We start from the raw sequence: 25,969 nt of genomic DNA on the forward strand, positions 1-25,969 counted from the left end.
TGCATGGTTTTCCAATTGGAGTCAGAAATGTGTAGGGCCATATATGAAAAAAACGTAAGCCCCGGACCAACAATTTTGATAAAAATGAAAATTTCAAAAGTGTCCCAATTTCTGCTTTAAACTTTAGCTACATATGCAAAATGTATCGCGAAGGTGACAGAAGTTAATTCTGATGCATGGTTTTCCAATTGGAGTTAGAAATGTGTATGGCCATATATGAAGAAAATGTATGCCCCGGACCCACAATTCTGATCAAAAATGAAAATTTCAAAAGTGTCCCAATTTCTGCTTTAAACTTTAGCTACATATCCAAAATGTATCACCAAGGTGACAGAAGTTAATTCTGGTGCATGGTTTTCCAATTGGAGTCAGAAACGTGTATGGCCATATATGAAAAACGTAAGCCCCGGACCCACAATTTTGATCAAAAATGAAAATTTCAAAAGTGTCCCAATTTCTGCTTTAAACTTTAGGTACGTATCCAAAATGTATCACCAAGGTGACAGAAGTTAATTCTGGTGCATGGTTTTCCAATTGGAGTCAGAAATGTGTATGGCTGTATATGAAAAAAACATAAGCCCCGGACCCACAATTTTGATCAAAAATGAAAATTTCAAAAGTGTCCCAATTTCTGCTTTAAACTTTAGGTACGTATCCAAAATGTATCACCAAGGTGACAGAAGTTAATTCTGGTGCATGGTTTTCCAATTGGAGTCAGAAATGTGTATAGCCGTATATGAAAAAAACATAAGCCCCGGACCCACAATTTTGATCAAAAATGAAAATTTCAAAAGAGTCCCAATTTCTGCTTTAAACTTTATGTACATACCCTCAATGTATCACCAAGGCAACAGAAGTTAATTCTGGTGCATGGTATTCCAATTGTAGTCAGAAATGTGTATGGCCATATATGAAAAAAACCGTAAGCCCCGGACCCACAATTTTGATCAAAAATGAAAATTTCAAAAGTGTCCCAATTTCTGCTTTAAACTTTAGCTACATATCCAAAATGTATCACCAAGGTGACAGAAGTTAATTCTGGTGCATGGTTTTCCAATTGGAGTCAGAAATATGTATGGCCATATATGAAAAAAACGTAAGACCAGGACCCACAATTTTGATCAAAAATGAAAATTTCAAAAGTGTCCCAATTTCTGCTTTAAACTTTAGGTACATATCCAAAATGTATCAACAAGGTGACAGAAGTTAATTCTGGTGCATGGTTTTCCAATTGGAGTCAGAAATGTGTATGGCCATATATGAAAAAAACGTAAGCCCCGGACCCACAATTTTGATCAAAAATGAAAATTTCAAAAGTGTCCCAATTTCTGCTTTAAACTTTAGCTACATATCCAAAATGTATCACCAAGGTGACAGAAGTTAATTCTGGTGCATGGTTTTCCAATTGGAGTCAGAAATGTGTATGGCCATATATGAAAAACCGTAAGCCCCGGACCCACAATTTTGATCAAAAATGAAAATTTCAAATGTGTCCCAATTTCTGCTTTAAACTTTAGCTACATATGCAAAATGTATCACCAAGGTGACAGAAGTTAATTCTGGTGCATGGTTTTCCAATTGGAGTCAGAAATGTGTATGGCCATATATGAAAAAAACGTAAGCCCCGGACCCACAATTCTGATCAAAAATGAAAATTTCAAAAGTGTCCCAATTTCTGCTTTAAACTTTAGGTACGTATCCAAAATGTATCACCAAGGTGACAGAAGTTAATTCTGGTGCATGGTTTTCCAAGTGGAGACAGAAATATGTATGGCCATATATGAAAAAAACGTAAGCCCCGGACCCACAATTGTGATCAAAAATGAAAATTTCAAAAGTGTCCCAATTTCTGCTTTAAACTTTAGGTACGTATCCAAAATGTATCACCAAGGTGACAGAAGTTAATTCTGGTGCATGGTTTTCCAATTGGAGTCAGAAATGTGTATGGCCATATATGAAAAAAACGTAAGCCCCGGACCAACAATTTTGATAAAAATGAAAATTTCAAAAGTGTCCCAATTTCTGCTTTAAACTTTAGGTACGTATCCAAAATGTATCACCAAGGTGACAGAAGTTAATTCTGGTGCATGGTTTTCCAATTGTAGTCAGAAATGTGTATGGCCATATATGAAAAAACGTAAGCCCCGGACCCACAATTTTGATCAAAAATGAAAATTTCAAAAGTGTCCAAATTTCTGCTTTAAACTTTAGCTACATTTGCAAAATGTATCAACAAGGTGACAGAAGTTAATTCTGGTGCATGGTTTTCCAATTGGAGTCAGAAATGTGTATGGCCATATATGAAGTAAACGTATGCCCCAGACCCACAATTCTGATCAAAAATGAAAATTTCAAAAGTGTCCCAATTTCTGCTTTAAACTTTAGCTACATATCCAAAATGTATCACCAAGGTGACAGAAGTTAATTCTGGTGCATGGTTTTCCAATTGGAGTCAGAAATGTGTATGGCCATATATGAAAAAAACGTAAGCCCCGGACCCACAATTTTGATCAAAAATGAAAATTTCAAAAGTGTCCCAATTTCTGCTTTAAACTTTAGGTACGTATCCAAAATGTATCACCAAGGTGACAGAAGTTAATTCTGGTGCATGGTTTTCCAATTGGAGTCAGAAATGTGTATAGCCATATATGAAAAAAACGTAAGCCCCGGACCCACAATTCTGATCAAAAATGAAAATTTCAAAAGTGTCCCAATTTCTGCTTTAAACTTTAGCTACATATCCAAAATGTATCACCAAGGTGACAGAAGTTAATTCTGGTGCATGGTTTTCCAATTGGAGTCAGAAATGTGTTATAGCCGTATATGAAAAAAACGTAAGCCCCGGACCCACAATTTTGATCAAAAATGAAAATTTCAAAAGAGTCCCAATTTCTGCTTTAAACTTTAGGTACATACCCTCAATGTATCACCAAGGCGACAGAAGTTAATTCTGGTGCATGGTATTCCAATTGTAGTCAGAAATGTGTATGGCCATATATGAAAAAAACCGTAAGCCCCAGACCCACAATTTTGATCAAAAATTAAAATTTCAAAAGTGTCCCAATTTCTGCTTTAAACTTTAGGTACATACCCAAAATGTATCACCAATGCGACAGAAGTTAATTCTGGTGCATGGTTTTCCAATTGGAGTCAGAAATGTGTATGGCCATATATGAAAAAAAACGTAAACCCCGGACCCACAATTTTGATCAAAAATGAAAATTTCAAAAGTGTCCCAATTTCTGCTTTAAACTTTAGGTACATATCCAAAATGTATCACCAAGCTGACAGAAGTTAATTCTGGTGCATGGTTTTCCAATTGGAGTCAGAAATATGTATGGCCATATATGAAAAAAAAACGTAAGCCCCAGACCCACAATTTTGATCAAAAATGAAAATTTCAAAAGTGTCCCAATTTCTGCTTTAAACTTTAGGTACATATCCAAAATGTATCACCAAGGTGACAGAAGTTAATTCTGGTGCATGGTTTTCCAATTGGAGTCAGAAATGTGTATGGCCATATATGAAAAAAACGTAAGCCCCGGACCAACAATTTTGATAAAAATGAAAATTTCAAAAGTGTCCCAATTTCTGCTTTAAACTTTAGCTACATATCCAAAATGTATCACCAAGGTGACAGAAGTTAATTCTGGTGCATGGTTTTCCAATTGGAGTCAGAAATATGTATGGCCATATATGAAAAAAACGTAAGACCAGGACCCACAATTTTGATCAAAAATGAAAATTTCAAAAGTGTCCCAATTTCTGCTTTAAACTTTAGGTACATATCCAAAATGTATCAACAAGGTGACAGAAGTTAATTCTGGTGCATGGTTTTCCAATTGGAGTCAGAAATGTGTATGGCCATATATGAAAAAAACGTAAGCCCCGGACCCACAATTTTGATAAAAAATGAAAATTTCAAAAGTGTCCCAATTTCTGCTTTAAACTTTAGCTACATATCCAAAATGTATCACCAAGGTGACAGAAGTTAATTCTGGTGCATGGTTTTCCAATTGGAGTCAGAAATGTGTATGGCCATATATGAAAAACCGTAAGCCCCGGACCCACAATTTTGATCAAAATTGAAAATTTCAAATGTGTCCCAATTTCTGCTTTAAACTTTAGCTACATATGCAAAATGTATCACCAAGGTGACAGAAGTTAATTCTGGTGCATGGTTTTCCAATTGGAGTCAGAAATGTGTATGGCCATATATGAAAAAAACGTAAGCCCCGGACCCACAATTCTGATCAAAAATGAAAATTTCAAAAGTGTCCCAATTTCTGCTTTAAACTTTAGGTACGTATCCAAAATGTATCACCAAGGTGACAGAAGTTAATTCTGGTGCATGGTTTTCCAAGTGGAGACAGAAATATGTATGGCCATATATGAAAAAAACGTAAGCCCCGGACCCACAATTTTGATCAAAAATGAAAATTTCAAAAGTGTCCCAATTTCTGCTTTAAACTTTAGGTACGTATCCAAAATGTATCACCAAGGTGACAGAAGTTAATTCTGGTGCATGGTTTTCCAATTGGAGTCAGAAATGTGTATGGCCATATATGAAAAAAACGTAAGCCCCGGACCAACAATTTTGATAAAAATGAAAATTTCAAAAGTGTCCCAATTTCTGCTTTAAACTTTAGGTACGTATCCAAAATGTATCACCAAGGTGACAGAAGTTAATTCTGGTGCATGGTTTTCCAATTGTAGTCAGAAATGTGTATGGCCATATATGAAAAAACGTAAGCCCCGGACCCACAATTTTGATAAAAATGAAAATTTCAAAAGTGTCCCAATTTCTGCTTTAAACTTTAGCTACATATGCAAAATGTATCACCAAGGTGACAGAAGTTAATTCTGGTGCATGGTTTTCCAATTGGAGTCAGAACTGTGTATGGCCATATATGAAGTAAACGTATGCCCCAGACCCACAATTCTGATCAAAAATGAAAATTTCAAAAGTGTCCCAATTTCTGCTTTAAACTTTAGCTACATATCCAAAATGTATCACCAAGGCGACAGAAGTTAATTCTGGTGCATGGTTTTCCAATTGGAGTCAGAAATGTGTATGGCCATATATGAAAAAAACGTAAGCCCCGGACCCACAATTTTGATCAAAAATGAAAATTTCAAAAGTGTCCCAATTTCTGCTTTAAACTTTAGGTACGTATCCAAAATGTATCACCAAGGTGACAGAAGTTAATTCTGGTGCATGGTTTTCCAATTGGAGTCAGAAATGTGTATAGCCATATATGAAAAAAACGTAAGCCCCGGACCCACAATTCTGATCAAAAATGAAAATTTCAAAAGTGTCCCAATTTCTGCTTTAAACTTTAGCTACATATCCAAAATGTATCACCAAGGTGACAGAAGTTAATTCTGGTGCATGGTTTTCCAATTGGAGTCAGAAATGTGTATAGCCGTATATGAAAAAAACGTAAGCCCCGGACCCACAATTTTGATCAAAAATGAAAATTTCAAAAGAGTCCCAATTTCTGCTTTAAACTTTAGGTACATACCCTCAATGTATCACCAAGGCGACAGAAGTTAATTCTGGTGCATGGTATTCCAATTGTAGTCAGAAATGTGTATAGCCATATATGAAAAAAACCGTAAGCCCCAGACCCACAATTTTGATCAAAAATGAAAATTTCAAAAGTGTCCCAATTTCTGCTTTAAACTTTAGGTACATATCCAAAATGTATCAACAAGGTGACAGAAGTTAATTCTGGTGCATGGTTTTCCAATTGGAGTCAGAAATGTGTATGGCCATATATGAAAAAAACGTAAGCCCCGGACCCACAATTCTGATCAAAAATGAAAATTTCAAAAGTGTCCCAATTTCTGCTTTAAACTTTAGGTACGTATCCAAAATGTATCACCAAGGTGACAGAAGTTAATTCTGGTGCATGGTTTTCCAAGTGGAGACAGAAATATGTATGGCCATATATGAAAAAACGTAAGCCCCGGACCCACAATTTTGATCAAAAATGAAAATTTCAAAAGTGTCCCAATTTCTGCTTTAAACTTTAGCTACATATGCAAAATGTATCACCAAGGTGACAGAAGTTAATTCTGGTGCATGGTTTTCCAATTGGAGTCAGAAATGTGTATGGCCATATATGAAGTAAACGTATGCCCCAGACCCACAATTCTGATCAAAAATGAAAATTTCAAAAGTGTCCCAATTTCTGCTTTAAACTTTAGCTACATATCCAAAATGTATCACCAAGGTGACAGAAGTTAATTCTGGTGCATGGTTTTCCAATTGGAGTCAGAAATGTGTATGGCCATATATGAAAAAAACGTAAGCCCCGGACCCACAATTTTGATCAAAAATGAAAATTTCAAAAGTGTCCCAATTTCTGCTTTAAACTTTAGGTACGTATCCAAAATGTATCACCAAGGTGACAGAAGTTAATTCTGGTGCATGGTTTTCCAATTGGAGTCAGAAATGTGTATAGCCATATATGAAAAAAACGTAAGCCCCGGACCCACAATTTTGATCAAAAATGAAAATTTCAAAAGTGTCCCAATTTCTGCTTTAAACTTTAGCTACATATCCAAAATGTATCACCAAGGTGACAGAAGTTAATTCTGGTGCATGGTTTTCCAATTGGAGTCAGAAATGTGTATAGCCGTATATGAAAAAAACGTAAGCCCCGGACCCACAATTTTGATCAAAAATTAAAATTTCAAAAGAGTCCCAATTTCTGCTTTAAACTTTAGGTACATACCCTCAATGTATCACCAAGGCGACAGAAGTTAATTCTGGTGCATGGTATTCCAATTGGAGTCAGAAATGTGTATGGCCATATATGAAAAAAACCGTAAGCCCCAGACCCACAATTTTGATCAAAAATTAAAATTTCAAAAGTGTCCCAATTTCTGCTTTAAACTTTAGGTACATATCCAAAATGTATCAACAAGGTGACAGAAGTTAATTCTGGTGCATGGTTTTCCAATTGGAGTCAGAAATGTGTATGGCCATATATGAAAAAAACGTAAGCCCCGGACCCACAATTTTGATCAAAAATGAAAATTTCAAAAGTGTCCCAATTTCTGCTTTAAACTTTAGCTACATATCCAAAATGTATCACCAAGGTGACAGAAGTTAATTCTGGTGCATGGTTTTCCAATTGGAGTCAGAAATGTGTATAGCCGTATATGAAAAAAACGTAAGCCCCGGACCCACAATTTTGATCAAAAATGAAAATTTCAAAAGTGTCCCAATTTCTGCTTTAAACTTTAGGTACATACCCAAAATGTATCACCAAGGCGACAGAAGTTAATTCTGGTGCATGGTATTCCAATTGTAGTCAGAAGTGTGTATGGCCATATATGAAAAAAAACCGTAAGCCCCGGACCCACAATTTTGATCAAAAATGAAAATTTCAAAAGTGTCCCAATTTCTGCTTTAAACTTTAGGTACATACCCAAAATGTATCACCAATGCGACAGAAGTTAATTCTGGTGCATGGTTTTCCAATTGGAGTCAGAAATGTGTATGGCCATATATGAAAAAAAACGTAAGCCCCGGACCCACAATTTTGATCAAAAATGAAAATTTCAAAAGTGTCCCAATATCTGCTTTAAACTTTAGCTACATATCCAAAATGTATCACCAAGGTGACAGAAGTTAATTCTGGTGCATGGTTTTCCAATTGGAGTCAGAAATATGTATGGCCATATATGAAAAAAAAACGTAAGCCCCAGACCCACAATTTTGATCAAAAATGAAAATTTCAAAAGTGTCCCAATTTCTGCTTTAAACTTTAGCTACATATCCAAAATGTATCACCAAGGTGACAGAAGTTAATTCTGGTGCATGGTTTTCCAATTGGAGTCAGAAATGTGTATGGCCATATATGAAAAAAACGTAAGCCCCGGACCCACAATTTTGATAAAAATGAAAATTTCAAAAGTGTCCCAATTTCTGCTTTAAACTTTAGCTACATATGCAAAATGTATCGCGAAGGTGACAGAAGTTAATTCTGATGCATGGTTTTCCAATTGGAGTCAGAAATCTGTATGGCCATATATGAAGAAAATGTATGCCCCGGACCCACAATTCTGATCAAAAATGAAAATTTCAAAAGTGTCCCAATTTCTGCTTTAAACTTTAGCTACATATCCAAAATGTATCACCAAGGTGACAGAAGTTAATTCTGGTGCATGGTTTTCCAATTGGAGTCAGAAACGTGTATGGCCATATATGAAAAACGTAAGCCCCGGACCCACAATTTTGATCAAAAATGAAAATTTCAAAAGTGTCCCAATTTCTGCTTTAAACTTTAGGTACGTATCCAAAATGTATCACCAAGGTGACAGAAGTTAATTCTGGTGCATGGTATTCCAATTGTAATCAGAAATGTGTATGGCCATATATGAAAAAAACCGTAAGCCCCAGATCCACAATTTTGATCAAAAATTAAAATTTCAAAAGTGTCCCAATTTCTGCTTTAAACTTTAGGTACATATCCAAAATGTATCACCAAGGTGACAGAAGTTAATTCTGGTGCATGGTTTTCCAATTGGAGTCAGAAATGTGTATAGCCGTATATGAAAAAAACGTAAGCCCCGGACCCACAATTTTGATCAAAAATGAAAATTTCAAAAGTGTCCCAATTTCTGCTTTAAACTTTAGGTACATACCCAAAATGTATCACCAAGGCGACAGAAGTTAATTCTGGTGCATGGTATTCCAATTGTAGTCAGAAATGTGTATGGCCATATATGAAAAAAACCGTAATCCCCGGACCCACAATTTTGATCAAAAATGAAAATTTCAAAAGTGTCCCAATTTCTGCTTTAAACTTTAGCTACATATCCAAAATGTATCACCAAGGTGACAGAAGTTAATTCTGGTGCATGGTTTTCCAATTGGAGTCAGAAATGTGTATGGCCATATATGAAAAAAACGTAAGCCCCGGACCAACAATTTTGATAAAAATGAAAATTTCAAAAGTGTCCCAATTTCTGCTTTAAACTTTAGCTACATATGCAAAATGTATCGCGAAGGTGACAGAAGTTAATTCTGATGCATGGTTTTCCAATTGGAGTCAGAAATGTGTATGGCCATATATGAAGAAAATGTATGCCCCGGACCCACAATTCTGATCAAAAATGAAAATTTCAAAAGTGTCCTAATTTCTGCTTTAAACTTTAGCTACATATCCAAAATGTATCACCAAGGTGACAGAAGTTAATTCTGGTGCATGGTTTTCCAATTGGAGTCAGAAACGTGTATGGCCATATATGAAAAACGTAAGCCCCGGACCCACAATTTTGATCAAAAATGAAAATTTCAAAAGTGTCCCAATTTCTGCTTTAAACTTTAGGTACGTATCCAAAATGTATCACCAAGGTGACAGAAGTTAATTCTGGTGCATGGTTTTCCAATTGGAGTCAGAAATGTGTATGGCTGTATATGAAAAAAACATAAGCCCCGGACCCACAATTTTGATCAAAAATGAAAATTTCAAAAGTGTCCCAATTTCTGCTTTAAACTTTAGGTACGTATCCAAAATGTATCACCAAGGTGACAGAAGTTAATTCTGGTGCATGGTTTTCCAATTGGAGTCAGAAATGTGTATAGCCGTATATGAAAAAAACGTAAGCCCCGGACCCACAATTTTGATCAAAAATGAAAATTTCAAAAGAGTCCCAATTTCTGCTTTAAACTTTAGGTACATACCCTCAATGTATCACCAAGGCGACAGAAGTTAATTCTGGTGCATGGTATTCCAATTGTAGTCAGAAATGTGTATGGCCATATATGAAAAAAACCGTAAGCCCCGGACCCACAATTTTGATCAAAAATGAAAATTTCAAAAGTGTCCCAATTTCTGCTTTAAACTTTAGCTACATATCCAAAATAATTCACCAAGGTGACAGAAGTTAATTCTGGTGCATGGTTTTCCAATTGGAGTCATAAATATGTATGGCCATATATGAAAAAAACGTAAGACCCGGACCCACAATTTTGATCAAAAATGAAAATTTCAAAAGTGTCCCAATTTCTGCTTTAAACTTTAGGTACATATCCAAAATGTATCAACAAGGTGACAGAAGTTAATTCTGGTGCATGGTTTTCCAATTGGAGTCAGAAATGTGTATGGCCATATATGAAAAAAACGTAAGCCCCGGACCCACAATTTTGATCAAAAATGAAAATTTCAAAAGTGTCCCAATTTCTGCTTTAAAATTTAGCTACATATGCAAAATGTATCACCAAGGTGACAGAAGTTAATTCTGGTGCATGGTTTTCCAATTGGAGTCAGAAATGTGTATGGCCATATATGAAAAAAACGTAAGCCCCGGACCCACAATTCTGATCAAAAATGAAAATTTCAAAAGTGTCCCAATTTCTGCTTTAAACTTTAGGTACGTATCCAAAATGTATCACCAAGGTGACAGAAGTTAATTCTGGTGCATGGTTTTCCAAGTGGAGACAGAAATAAGTATGGCCATATATGAAAAAAACGTAAGCCCCGGACCCACAATTTTGATCAAAAATGGAAATTTCAAAAGTGTCCCAATTTCTGCTTTAAACTTTAGGTACGTATCCAAAATGTATCACCAAGGTGACAGAAGTTAATTCTGGTGCATGGTTTTCCAATTGGAGTCAGAAATGTGTATGGCCATATATGAAAAAAACGTAAGCCCCGGACCAACAATTTTGATAAAAATGAAAATTTCAAAAGTGTCCCAATTTCTGCTTTAAACTTTAGGTACGTATCCAAAATGTATCACCAAGGTGACAGAAGTTAATTCTGGTGCATGGTTTTCCAATTGTATTCAGAAATGTGTATGGCCATATATGAAAAAAACGTAAGACCCACAATTTTGATCAAAAATGAAAATTTCAAAAGTGTCCCAATTTCTGCTTTAAACTTTAGCTACATATGCAAAATGTATCACCAAGGTGACAGAAGTTAATTCTGGTGCATGGTTTTCCAAATGGAGTCAGAAATGTGTATGGCCATATATGAAGTAAACGTATGCCCCGGACCCACAATTCTGATCAAAAATGAAAATTTCAAAAGTGTCCCAATTTCTGCTTTAAACTTTAGCTACATATCCAAAATGTATCACCAAGGTGACAGAAGTTAATTCTGGTGCATGGTTTTCCAATTGGAGTCAGAAATGTGTATAGCCATATATGAAAAAAACGGAAGCCCCGGACCCACAATTCTGATCAAAAATGAAAATTTCAAAAGTGTCCCAATTTCTGCTTTAAACTTTAGCTACATATCCAAAATGTATCACCAAGGTGACAGAAGTTAATTCTGGTGCATGGTTTTCCAATTGGAGTCAGAAATGTGTATAGCCGTATATGAAAAAAACGTAAGCCCCGGACCCACAATTTTGATCAAAAATGAAAATTTCAAAAGAGTCCCAATTTCTGCTTTAAACTTTAGGTACATACCCTCAATGTATCAACAAGGTGACAGAAGTTAATTCTGGTGCATGGTTTTCCAATTGGAGTCAGAAATGTGTATGGCCATATATGAAAAAAACGTAAGCCCCGGACCCACAATTTTGATAAAAAATGAAAATTTCAAAAGTGTCCCAATTTCTGCTTTAAACTTTAGCTACATATCCAAAATGTATCACCAAGGTGACAGAAGTTAATTCTGGTGCATGGTTTTCCAATTGGAGTCAGAAATGTGTATGGCCATATATGAAAAACCGTAAGCCCCGGACCCACAATTTTGATCAAAATTGAAAATTTCAAATGTGTCCCAATTTCTGCTTTAAACTTTAGCTACATATGCAAAATGTATCACCAAGGTGACAGAAGTTAATTCTGGTGCATGGTTTTCCAATTGGAGTCAGAAATGTGTATGGCCATATATGAAAAAAACGTAAGCCCCGGACCCACAATTCTGATCAAAAATGAAAATTTCAAAAGTGTCCCAATTTCTGCTTTAAACTTTAGGTACGTATCCAAAATGTATCACCAAGGTGACAGAAGTTAATTCTGGTGCATGGTTTTCCAATTGTAGTCAGAAATGTGTATGGCCATATATGAAAAAACGTAAGCCCCGGACCCACAATTTTGATAAAAATGAAAATTTCAAAAGTGTCCCAATTTCTGCTTTAAACTTTAGCTACATATGCAAAATGTATCACCAAGGTGACAGAAGTTAATTCTGGTGCATGGTTTTCCAATTGGAGTCAGAAATGTGTATGGCCATATATGAAGTAAACGTATGCCCCAGACCCACAATTCTGATCAAAAATGAAAATTTCAAAAGTGTCCCAATTTCTGCTTTAAACTTTAGCTACATATCCAAAATGTATCACCAAGGCGACAGAAGTTAATTCTGGTGCATGGTTTTCCAATTGGAGTCAGAAATGTGTATGGCCATATATGAAAAAAACGTAAGCCCCGGACCCACAATTTTGATCAAAAATGAAAATTTCAAAAGTGTCCCAATTTCTGCTTTAAACTTTAGGTACGTATCCAAAATGTATCACCAAGGTGACAGAAGTTAATTCTGGTGCATGGTTTTCCAATTGGAGTCAGAAATGTGTATGGCCATATATGAAGTAAACGTATGCCCCAGACCCACAATTCTGATCAAAAATGAAAATTTCAAAAGTGTCCCAATTTCTGCTTTAAACTTTAGCTACATATCCAAAATGTATCACCAAGGTGACAGAAGTTAATTCTGGTGCATGGTTTTCCAATTGGAGTCAGAAATGTGTATAGCCGTATATGAAAAAAACGTAAGCCCCGGACCCACAATTTTGATCAAAAATGAAAATTTCAAAAGAGTCCCAATTTCTGCTTTAAACTTTAGGTACATACCCTCAATGTATCACCAAGGCGACAGAAGTTAATTCTGGTGCATGGTATTCCAATTGTAGTCAGAAATGTGTATAGCCATATATGAAAAAAACCGTAAGCCCCAGACCCACAATTTTGATCAAAAATGAAAATTTCAAAAGTGTCCCAATTTCTGCTTTAAACTTTAGGTACATATCCAAAATGTATCAACAAGGTGACAGAAGTTAATTCTGGTGCATGGTTTTCCAATTGGAGTCAGAAATGTGTATGGCCATATATGAAAAAAACGTAAGCCCGGACCCACAATTTTGATCAAAAATGAAAATTTCAAAAGTGTCCCAATTTCTGCTTTAAACTTTAGCTACATATGCAAAATGTATCACCAAGGTGACAGAAGTTAATTCTGGTGCATGGTTTTCCAATTGGAGTCAGAAATGTGTATGGCCATATATGAAGTAAACGTATGCCCCAGACCCACAATTCTGATCAAAAATGAAAATTTCAAAAGTGTCCCAATTTCTGCTTTAAACTTTAGCTACATATCCAAAATGTATCACCAAGGTGACAGAAGTTAATTCTGGTGCATGGTTTTCCAATTGGAGTCAGAAATGTGTATGGCCATATATGAAAAAAACGTAAGCCCCGGACCCACAATTTTGATCAAAAATGAAAATTTCAAAAGTGTCCCAATTTCTGCTTTAAACTTTAGGTACGTATCCAAAATGTATCACCAAGGTGACAGAAGTTAATTCTGGTGCATGGTTTTCCAATTGGAGTCAGAAATGTGTATAGCCATATATGAAAAAAACGTAAGCCCCGGACCCACAATTCTGATCAAAAATGAAAATTTCAAAAGTGTCCCAATTTCTGCTTTAAACTTTAGCTACATATCCAAAATGTATCACCAAGGTGACAGAAGTTAATTCTGGTGCATGGTTTTCCAATTGGAGTCAGAAATGTGTATAGCCGTATATGAAAAAAACGTAAGCCCCGGACCCACAATTTTGATCAAAAATTAAAATTTCAAAAGAGTCCCAATTTCTGCTTTAAACTTTAGGTACATACCCTCAATGTATCACCAAGGCGACAGAAGTTAATTCTGGTGCATGGTATTCCAATTGGAGTCAGAAATGTGTATGGCCATATATGAAAAAAACCGTAAGCCCCAGACCCACAATTTTGATCAAAAATTAAAATTTCAAAAGTGTCCCAATTTCTGCTTTAAACTTTAGGTACATATCCAAAATGTATCAACAAGGTGACAGAAGTTAATTCTGGTGCATGGTTTTCCAATTGGAGTCAGAAATGTGTATGGCCATATATGAAAAAAACGTAAGCCCCGGACCCACAATTTTGATCAAAAATGAAAATTTCAAAAGTGTCCCAATTTCTGCTTTAAACTTTAGCTACATATCCAAAATGTATCACCAAGGTGACAGAAGTTAATTCTGGTGCATGGTTTTCCAATTGGAGTCAGAAATGTGTATAGCCGTATATGAAAAAAACGTAAGCCCCGGACCCACAATTTTGATCAAAAATGAAAATTTCAAAAGTGTCCCAATTTCTGCTTTAAACTTTAGGTACATACCCAAAATGTATCACCAAGGTGACAGAAGTTAATTCTGGTGCATGGTATTCCAATTGTAGTCAGAAGTGTGTATGGCCATATTTGAAAAAAACCGTAAGCCCCGGACCCACAATTTTGATCAAAAATGAAAATTTCAAAAGTGTCCCAATTTCTGCTTTAAACTTTAGGTACATACCCAAAATGTATCACCAATGCGACAGAAGTTAATTCTGGTGCATGGTTTTCCAATTGGAGTCAGAAATGTGTATGGCCATATATGAAAAAAAACGTAAGCCCCGGACCCACAATTTTGATCAAAAATGAAAATTTCAAAAGTGTCCCAATTTCTGCTTTAAACTTTAGCTACATATCCAAAATGTATCACCAAGGTGACAGAAGTTAATTCTGGTGCATGGTTTTCCAATTGGAGTCAGAAATATGTATGGCCATATATGAAAAAAAAACGTAAGCCCCAGACCCACAATTTTGATCAAAAATGAAAATTTCAAAAGTGTCCCAATTTCTGCTTTAAACTTTAGCTACATATCCAAAATGTATCACCAAGGTGACAGAAGTTAATTCTGGTGCATGGTTTTCCAATTGGAGTCAGAAATGTGTATGGCCATATATGAAAAAAACGTAAGCCCCGGACCCACAATTTTGATAAAAATGAAAATTTCAAAAGTGTCCCAATTTCTGCTTTAAACTTTAGCTACATATGCAAAATGTATCGCGAAGGTGACAGAAGTTAATTCTGATGCATGGTTTTCCAATTGGAGTCAGAAATCTGTATGGCCATATATGAAGAAAATGTATGCCCCGGACCCACAATTCTGATCAAAAATGAAAATTTCAAAAGTGTCCCAATTTCTGCTTTAAACTTTAGCTACATATCCAAAATGTATCACCAAGGTGACAGAAGTTAATTCTGGTGCATGGTTTTCCAATTGGAGTCAGAAACGTGTATGGCCATATATGAAAAACGTAAGCCCCGGACCCACAATTTTGATCAAAAATGAAAATTTCAAAAGTGTCCCAATTTCTGCTTTAAACTTTAGGTACGTATCCAAAATGTATCACCAAGGTGACAGAAGTTAATTCTGGTGCATGGTATTCCAATTGTAGTCAGAAATGTGTATGGCCATATATGAAAAAAACCGTAAGCCCCAGATCCACAATTTTGATCAAAAATTAAAATTTCAAAAGTGTCCCAATTTCTGCTTTAAACTTTAGGTACATATCCAAAATGTATCACCAAGGTGACAGAAGTTAATTCTGGTGCATGGTTTTCCAATTGGAGTCAGAAATGTGTATAGCCGTATATGAAAAAAACGTAAGCCCCGGACCCACAATTTTGATCAAAAATGAAAATTTCAAAAGTGTCCCAATTTCTGCTTTAAACTTTAGGTACATACCCAAAATGTATCACCAAGGCGACAGAAGTTAATTCTGGTGCATGGTATTCCAATTGTAGTCAGAAATGTGTATGGCCATATATGAAAAAAACCGTAATCCCCGGACCCACAATTTTGATCAAAAATGAAAATTTCAAAAGTGTCCCAATTTCTGCTTTAAACTTTAGCTACATATCCAAAATGTATCACCAAGGTGACAGAAGTTAATTCTGGTGCATGGTTTTCCAATTGGAGTCAGAAATGTGTATGGCCATATATGAAAAAAACGTAAGCCCCGGACCAACAATTTTGATAAAAATGAAAATTTCAAAAGTGTCCCAATTTCTGCTTTAAACTTTAGCTACATATGCAAAATGTATCGCGAAGGTGACAGAAGTTAATTCTGATGCATGGTTTTCCAATTGGAGTCAGAAATGTGTATGGCCATATATGAAGAAAATGTATGCCCCGGACCCACAATTCTGATCAAAAATGAAAATTTCAAAAGTGTCCTAATTTCTGCTTTAAACTTTAGCTACATATCCAAAATGTATCACCAAGGTGACAGAAGTTAATTCTGGTGCATGGTTTTCCAATTGGAGTCAGAAACGTGTATGGCCATATATGAAAAACGTAAGCCCCGGACCCACAATTTTGATCAAAAATGAAAATTTCAAAAGTGTCCCAATTTCTGCTTTAAACTTTAGGTACGTATCCAAAATGTATCACCAAGGTGACAGAAGTTAATTCTGGTGCATGGTTTTCCAATTGGAGTCAGAAATGTGTATGGCTGTATATGAAAAAAACATAAGCCCCGGACCCACAATTTTGATCAAAAATGAAAATTTCAAAAGTGTCCCAATTTCTGCTTTAAACTTTAGGTACGTATCCAAAATGTATCACCAAGGTGACAGAAGTTAATTCTGGTGCATGGTTTTCCAATTGGAGTCAGAAATGTGTATAGCCGTATATGAAAAAAACGTAAGCCCCGGACCCACAATTTTGATCAAAAATGAAAATTTCAAAAGAGTCCCAATTTCTGCTTTAAACTTTAGGTACATACCCTCAATGTATCACCAAGGCGACAGAAGTTAATTCTGGTGCATGGTATTCCAATTGTAGTCAGAAATGTGTATGGCCATATATGAAAAAAACCGTAAGCCCCGGACCCACAATTTTGATCAAAAATGAAAATTTCAAAAGTGTCCCAATTTCTGCTTTAAACTTTAGCTACATATCCAAAATGTATCACCAAGGTGACAGAAGTTAATTCTGGTGCATGGTTTTCCAATTGGAGTCATAAATATGTATGGCCATATATGAAAAAAACGTAAGACCCGGACCCACAATTTTGATCAAAAATGAAAATTTCAAAAGTGTCCCAATTTCTGCTTTAAACTTTAGGTACATATCCAAAATGTATCAACAAGGTGACAGAAGTTAATTCTGGTGCATGGTTTTCCAATTGGAGTCAGAAATGTGTATGGCCATATATGAAAAAAACGTAAGCCCCGGACCCACAATTTTGATCAAAAATGAAAATTTCAAAAGTGTCCCAATTTCTGCTTTAAAATTTAGCTACATATGCAAAATGTATCACCAAGGTGACAGAAGTTAATTCTGGTGCATGGTTTTCCAATTGGAGTCAGAAATGTGTATGGCCATATATGAAAAAAACGTAAGCCCCGGACCCACAATTCTGATCAAAAATGAAAATTTCAAAAGTGTCCCAATTTCTGCTTTAAACTTTAGGTACGTATCCAAAATGTATCACCAAGGTGACAGAAGTTAATTCTGGTGCATGGTTTTCCAAGTGGAGACAGAAATATGTATGGCCATATATGAAAAAAACGTAAGCCCCGGACCCACAATTTTGATCAAAAATGAAAATTTCAAAAGTGTCCCAATTTCTGCTTTAAACTTTAGGTACGTATCCAAAATGTATCACCAAGGTGACAGAAGTTAATTCTGGTGCATGGTTTTCCAATTGGAGTCAGAAATGTGTATGGCCATATATGAAAAAAACGTAAGCCCCGGACCAACAATTTTGATAAAAATGAAAATTTCAAAAGTGTCCCAATTTCTGCTTTAAACTTTAGGTACGTATCCAAAATGTATCACCAAGGTGACAGAAGTTAATTCTGGTGCATGGTTTTCCAATTGTATTCAGAAATGTGTATGGCCATATATGAAAAAACGTAAGACCCACAATTTTGATCAAAAATGAAAATTTCAAAAGTGTCCCAATTTCTGCTTTAAACTTTAGCTACATATGCAAAATGTATCACCAAGGTGACAGAAGTTAATTCTGGTGCATGGTTTTCCAAATGGAGTCAGAAATGTGTATGGCCATATATGAAGTAAATGTATGCCCTGGACCCACAATTCTGATCAAAAATGAAAATTTCAAAAGTGTCCCAATTTCTGCTTTAAACTTTAGCTACATATCCAAAATGTATCACCAAGGTGACAGAAGTTAATTCTGGTGCATGGTTTTCCAATTGGAGTCAGAAATGTGTATAGCCATATATGAAAAAAACGGAAGCCCCGGACCCACAATTCTGATCAAAAATGAAAATTTCAAAAGTGTCCCAATTTCTGCTTTAAACTTTAGCTACATATCCAAAATGTATCACCAAGGTGACAGAAGTTAATTCTGGTGCATGGTTTTCCAATTGGAGTCAGAAATGTGTATAGCCGTATATGAAAAAAACGTAAGCCCCGGACCCACAATTTTGATCAAAAATGAAAATTTCAAAAGAGTCCCAATTTCTGCTTTAAACTTTAGGTACATACCCTCAATGTATCACCAAGGCGACAGAAGTTAATTCTGGTGCATGGTATTCCAATTGTAGTCAGAAATGTGTATGGCCATATATGAAAAAAACCGTAAGCCCCAGACCCACAATTTTGATCAAAAATTAAAATTTCAAAAGTGTCCCAATTTCTGCTTTAAACTTTAGGTACATATCCAAAATGTATCAACAAGGTGACAGAAGTTAATTCTGGTGCATGGTTTTCCAATTGGAGTCAGAAATGTGTATGGCCATATATGAAAAAAACGTAAGCCCCGGACCCACAATTTTGATCAAAAATGAAAATTTCAAAAGTGTCCCAATTTCTGCTTTAAACTTTAGGTACATACCCAAAATGTATCACCAAGGCGACAGAAGTTAATTCTGGTGCATGGTATTCCAATTGTAGTCAGAAATGTGTATGGCCATATATGAAAAAAACCGTAAGCCCCGGACCCACAATTTTGATCAAAAATGAAAATTTCAAAAGTGTCCCAATTTCTGCTTTAAACTTTAGCTACATATCCAAAATGTATCACCAAGGTGACAGAAGTTAATTCTGGTGCATGGTTTTCCAATTGGAGTCAGAAATATGTATGGCCATATATGAAAAAAAAACGTAAGCCCCAGACCCACAATTTTGATCAAAAATGAAAATGTCAAAAGTGTCCCAATTTCTGCTTTAAACTTTAGGTACATATCCAAAATGTATCACCAAGGTGACAGAAGTTAATTCTGGTGCATGGTTTTCCAATTGGAGTCAGAAATGTGTATGGCCATATATGAAAAAAACGTAAGCCCCGGACCAACAATTTTGATAAAAATGAAAATTTCAAAAGTGTCCCAATTTCTGCTTTAAACTTTAGCTACATATGCAAAATGTATCGCGAAGGTGACAGAAGTTAATTCTGATGCATGGTTTTCCAATTGGAGTCAGAAATGTGTATGGCCATATATGAAGAAAATGTATGCCCCGGACCAACAATTCTGATCAAAAATGAAAATTTCAAAAGTGTCCCAATTTCTGCTTTAAACTTTAGCTACATATCCAAAATGTATCACCAAGGTGACAGAAGTTAATTCTGGTGCATGGTTTTCCAATTGGAGTCAGAAACGTGTATGGCCATATATGAAAAACGTAAGCCCCGAACCCACAATTTTGATCAAAAATGAAAATTTCAAAAGTGTCCCAATTTCTGCTTTAAACTTTAGGTACGTATCCAAAATGTATCACCAAGGTGACAGAAGTTAATTCTGGTGCATGGTTTTCCAATTGGAGTCAGAAATGTGTATGGCTGTATATGAAAAAAACATAAGCCCCGGACCCACAATTTTGATCAAAAATGAAAATTTCAAAAGTGTCCCAATTTCTGCTTTAAACTTTAGGTACGTATCCAAAATGTATCACCAAGGTGACAGAAGTTAATTCTGGTGCATGGTTTTCCAATTGGAGTCAGAAATGTGTATAGCCGTATATGAAAAAAACGTAAGCCCCGGACCCACAATTTTGATCAAAAATGAAAATTTCAAAAGAGTCCCAATTTCTGCTTTAAACTTTATGTACATACCCTCAATGTATCACCAAGGCGACAGAAGTTAATTCTGGTGCATGGTATTTCAATTGTAGTCAGAAATGTGTATGGCCATATATGAAAAAAACGTAAGCCCCGGACCCACAATTTTGATCAAAAATGAAAATTTCAAAAGTGTCCCAATTTCTGCTTTAAACTTTAGGTACGTATCCAAAATGTATCACCAAGGTGACAGAAGTTAATTCTGGTGCATGGTTTTCCAATTGGAGTCAGAAATGTGTATAGCCATATATGAAAAAAACGTAAGCCCCGGACCCACAATTCTGATCAAAAATGAAAATTTCAAAAGTGTCCCAATTTCTGCTTTAAACTTTAGCTACATATCCAAAATGTATCACCAAGGTGACAGAAGTTAATTCTGGTGCATGGTTTTCCAATTGGAGTCAGAAATGTGTATAGCCGTATATGAAAAAAACGTAAGCCCCGGACCCACAATTTTGATCAAAAATTAAAATTTCAAAAGAGTCCCAATTTCTGCTTTAAACTTTAGGTACATACCCTCAATGTATCACCAAGGCGACAGAAGTTAATTCTGGTGCATGGTATTCCAATTGGAGTCAGAAATGTGTATGGCCATATATGAAAAAAACCGTAAGCCCCAGACCCACAATTTTGATCAAAAATTAAAATTTCAAAAGTGTCCCAATTTCTGCTTTAAACTTTAGGTACATATCCAAAATGTATCAACAAGGTGACAGAAGTTAATTCTGGTGCATGGTTTTCCAATTGGAGTCAGAAATGTGTATGGCCATATATGAAAAAAACGTAAGCCCCGGACCCACAATTTTGATCAAAAATGAAAATTTCAAAAGTGTCCCAATTTCTGCTTTAAACTTTAGCTACATATCCAAAATGTATCACCAAGGTGACAGAAGTTAATTCTGGTGCATGGTTTTCCAATTGGAGTCAGAAATGTGTATAGCCGTATATGAAAAAAACGTAAGCCCCGGACCCACAATTTTGATCAAAAATGAAAATTTCAAAAGTGTCCCAATTTCTGCTTTAAACTTTAGGTACATACCCAAAATGTATCACCAAGGTGACAGAAGTTAATTCTGGTGCATGGTATTCCAATTGTAGTCAGAAGTGTGTATGGCCATATTTGAAAAAAACCGTAAGCCCCGGACCCACAATTTTGATCAAAAATGAAAATTTCAAAAGTGTCCCAATTTCTGCTTTAAACTTTAGGTACATACCCAAAATGTATCACCAATGCGACAGAAGTTAATTCTGGTGCATGGTTTTCCAATTGGAGTCAGAAATGTGTATGGCCATATATGAAAAAAAACGTAAGCCCCGGACCCACAATTTTGATCAAAAATGAAAATTTCAAAAGTGTCCCAATTTCTGCTTTAAACTTTAGCTACATATCCAAAATGTATCACCAAGGTGACAGAAGTTAATTCTGGTGCATGGTTTTCCAATTGGAGTCAGAAATATGTATGGCCATATATGAAAAAAAAACGTAAGCCCCAGACCCACAATTTTGATCAAAAATGAAAATTTCAAAAGTGTCCCAATTTCTGCTTTAAACTTTAGCTACATATCCAAAATGTATCACCAAGGTGACAGAAGTTAATTCTGGTGCATGGTTTTCCAATTGGAGTCAGAAATGTGTATGGCCATATATGAAAAAAACGTAAGCCCCGGACCCACAATTTTGATAAAAATGAAAATTTCAAAAGTGTCCCAATTTCTGCTTTAAACTTTAGCTACATATGCAAAATGTATCGCGAAGGTGACAGAAGTTAATTCTGATGCATGGTTTTCCAATTGGAGTCAGAAATCTGTATGGCCATATATGAAGAAAATGTATGCCCCGGACCCACAATTCTGATCAAAAATGAAAATTTCAAAAGTGTCCCAATTTCTGCTTTAAACTTTAGCTACATATCCAAAATGTATCACCAAGGTGACAGAAGTTAATTCTGGTGCATGGTTTTCCAATTGGAGTCAGAAACGTGTATGGCCATATATGAAAAACGTAAGCCCCGGACCCACAATTTTGATCAAAAATGAAAATTTCAAAAGTGTCCCAATTTCTGCTTTAAACTTTAGGTACGTATCCAAAATGTATCACCAAGGTGACAGAAGTTAATTCTGGTGCATGGTATTCCAATTGTAGTCAGAAATGTGTATGGCCATATATGAAAAAAACCGTAAGCCCCAGATCCACAATTTTGATCAAAAATTAAAATTTCAAAAGTGTCCCAATTTCTGCTTTAAACTTTAGGTACATATCCAAAATGTATCACCAAGGTGACAGAAGTTAATTCTGGTGCATGGTTTTCCAATTGGAGTCAGAAATGTGTATAGCCGTATATGAAAAAAACGTAAGCCCCGGACCCACAATTTTGATCAAAAATGAAAATTTCAAAAGTGTCCCAATTTCTGCTTTAAACTTTAGGTACATACCCAAAATGTATCACCAAGGCGACAGAAGTTAATTCTGGTGCATGGTATTCCAATTGTAGTCAGAAATGTGTATGGCCATATATGAAAAAAACCGTAATCCCCGGACCCACAATTTTGATCAAAAATGAAAATTTCAAAAGTGTCCCAATTTCTGCTTTAAACTTTAGCTACATATCCAAAATGTATCACCAAGGTGACAGAAGTTAATTCTGGTGCATGGTTTTCCAATTGGAGTCAGAAATGTGTATGGCCATATATGAAAAAAACGTAAGCCCCGGACCAACAATTTTGATAAAAATGAAAATTTCAAAAGTGTCCCAATTTCTGCTTTAAACTTTAGCTACATATGCAAAATGTATCGCGAAGGTGACAGAAGTTAATTCTGATGCATGGTTTTCCAATTGGAGTCAGAAATGTGTATGGCCATATATGAAGAAAATGTATGCCCCGGACCCACAATTCTGATCAAAAATGAAAATTTCAAAAGTGTCCTAATTTCTGCTTTAAACTTTAGCTACATATCCAAAATGTATCACCAAGGTGACAGAAGTTAATTCTGGTGCATGGTTTTCCAATTGGAGTCAGAAACGTGTATGGCCATATATGAAAAACGTAAGCCCCGGACCCACAATTTTGATCAAAAATGAAAATTTCAAAAGTGTCCCAATTTCTGCTTTAAACTTTAGGTACGTATCCAAAATGTATCACCAAGGTGACAGAAGTTAATTCTGGTGCATGGTTTTCCAATTGGAGTCAGAAATGTGTATGGCTGTATATGAAAAAAACATAAGCCCCGGACCCACAATTTTGATCAAAAATGAAAATTTCAAAAGTGTCCCAATTTCTGCTTTAAACTTTAGGTACGTATCCAAAATGTATCACCAAGGTGACAGAAGTTAATTCTGGTGCATGGTTTTCCAATTGGAGTCAGAAATGTGTATAGCCGTATATGAAAAAAACGTAAGCCCCGGACCCACAATTTTGATCAAAAATGAAAATTTCAAAAGAGTCCCAATTTCTGCTTTAAACTTTAGGTACATACCCTCAATGTATCACCAAGGCGACAGAAGTTAATTCTGGTGCATGGTATTCCAATTGTAGTCAGAAATGTGTATGGCCATATATGAAAAAAACCGTAAGCCCCGGACCCACAATTTTGATCAAAAATGAAAATTTCAAAAGTGTCCCAATTTCTGCTTTAAACTTTAGCTACATATCCAAAATGTATCACCAAGGTGACAGAAGTTAATTCTGGTGCATGGTTTTCCAATTGGAGTCATAAATATGTATGGCCATATATGAAAAAAACGTAAGACCCGGACCCACAATTTTGATCAAAAATGAAAATTTCAAAAGTGTCCCAATTTCTGCTTTAAACTTTAGGTACATATCCAAAATGTATCAACAAGGTGACAGAAGTTAATTCTGGTGCATGGTTTTCCAATTGGAGTCAGAAATGTGTATGGCCATATATGAAAAAAACGTAAGCCCCGGACCCACAATTTTGATCAAAAATGAAAATTTCAAAAGTGTCCCAATTTCTGCTTTAAAATTTAGCTACATATGCAAAATGTATCACCAAGGTGACAGAAGTTAATTCTGGTGCATGGTTTTCCAATTGGAGTCAGAAATGTGTATGGCCATATATGAAAAAAACGTAAGCCCCGGACCCACAATTCTGATCAAAAATGAAAATTTCAAAAGTGTCCCAATTTCTGCTTTAAACTTTAGGTACGTATCCAAAATGTATCACCAAGGTGACAGAAGTTAATTCTGGTGCATGGTTTTCCAAGTGGAGACAGAAATATGTATGGCCATATATGAAAAAAACGTAAGCCCCGGACCCACAATTTTGATCAAAAATGAAAATTTCAAAAGTGTCCCAATTTCTGCTTTAAACTTTAGGTACGTATCCAAAATGTATCACCAAGGTGACAGAAGTTAATTCTGGTGCATGGTTTTCCAATTGGAGTCAGAAATGTGTATGGCCATATATGAAAAAAACGTAAGCCCCGGACCAACAATTTTGATAAAAATGAAAATTTCAAAAGTGTCCCAATTTCTGCTTTAAACTTTAGGTACGTATCCAAAATGTATCACCAAGGTGACAGAAGTTAATTCTGGTGCATGGTTTTCCAATTGTATTCAGAAATGTGTATGGCCATATATGAAAAAACGTAAGACCCACAATTTTGATCAAAAATGAAAATTTCAAAAGTGTCCCAATTTCTGCTTTAAACTTTAGCTACATATGCAAAATGTATCACCAAGGTGACAGAAGTTAATTCTGGTGCATGGTTTTCCAAATGGAGTCAGAAATGTGTATGGCCATATATGAAGTAAATGTATGCCCCGGACCCACAATTCTGATCAAAAATGAAAATTTCAAAAGTGTCCCAATTTCTGCTTTAAACTTTAGCTACATATCCAAAATGTATCACCAAGGTGACAGAAGTTAATTCTGGTGCATGGTTTTCCAATTGGAGTCAGAAATGTGTATAGCCATATATGAAAAAAACGGAAGCCCCGGACCCACAATTCTGATCAAAAATGAAAATTTCAAAAGTGTCCCAATTTCTGCTTTAAACTTTAGCTACATATCCAAAATGTATCACCAAGGTGACAGAAGTTAATTCTGGTGCATGGTTTTCCAATTGGAGTCAGAAATGTGTATAGCCGTATATGAAAAAAACGTAAGCCCCGGACCCACAATTTTGATCAAAAATGAAAATTTCAAAAGAGTCCCAATTTCTGCTTTAAACTTTAGGTACATACCCTCAATGTATCACCAAGGCGACAGAAGTTAATTCTGGTGCATGGTATTCCAATTGTAGTCAGAAATGTGTATGGCCATATATGAAAAAAACCGTAAGCCCCAGACCCACAATTTTGATCAAAAATTAAAATTTCAAAAGTGTCCCAATTTCTGCTTTAAACTTTAGGTACATATCCAAAATGTATCAACAAGGTGACAGAAGTTAATTCTGGTGCATGGTTTTCCAATTGGAGTCAGAAATGTGTATGGCCATATATGAAAAAAACGTAAGCCCCGGACCCACAATTTTGATCAAAAATGAAAATTTCAAAAGTGTCCCAATTTCTGCTTTAAACTTTAGGTACATACCCAAAATGTATCACCAAGGCGACAGAAGTTAATTCTGGTGCATGGTATTCCAATTGTAGTCAGAAATGTGTATGGCCATATATGAAAAAAACCGTAAGCCCCGGACCCACAATTTTGATCAAAAATGAAAATTTCAAAAGTGTCCCAATTTCTGCTTTAAACTTTAGCTACATATCCAAAATGTATCACCAAGGTGACAGAAGTTAATTCTGGTGCATGGTTTTCCAATTGGAGTCAGAAATATGTATGGCCATATATGAAAAAAAAACGTAAGCCC

This window comes from Pseudophryne corroboree, chromosome 11 (assembly GCF_028390025.1).
Source record: "Pseudophryne corroboree isolate aPseCor3 chromosome 11, aPseCor3.hap2, whole genome shotgun sequence".
In the NCBI taxonomy this organism is placed as follows: Eukaryota; Metazoa; Chordata; class Amphibia; order Anura; family Myobatrachidae; genus Pseudophryne; species Pseudophryne corroboree.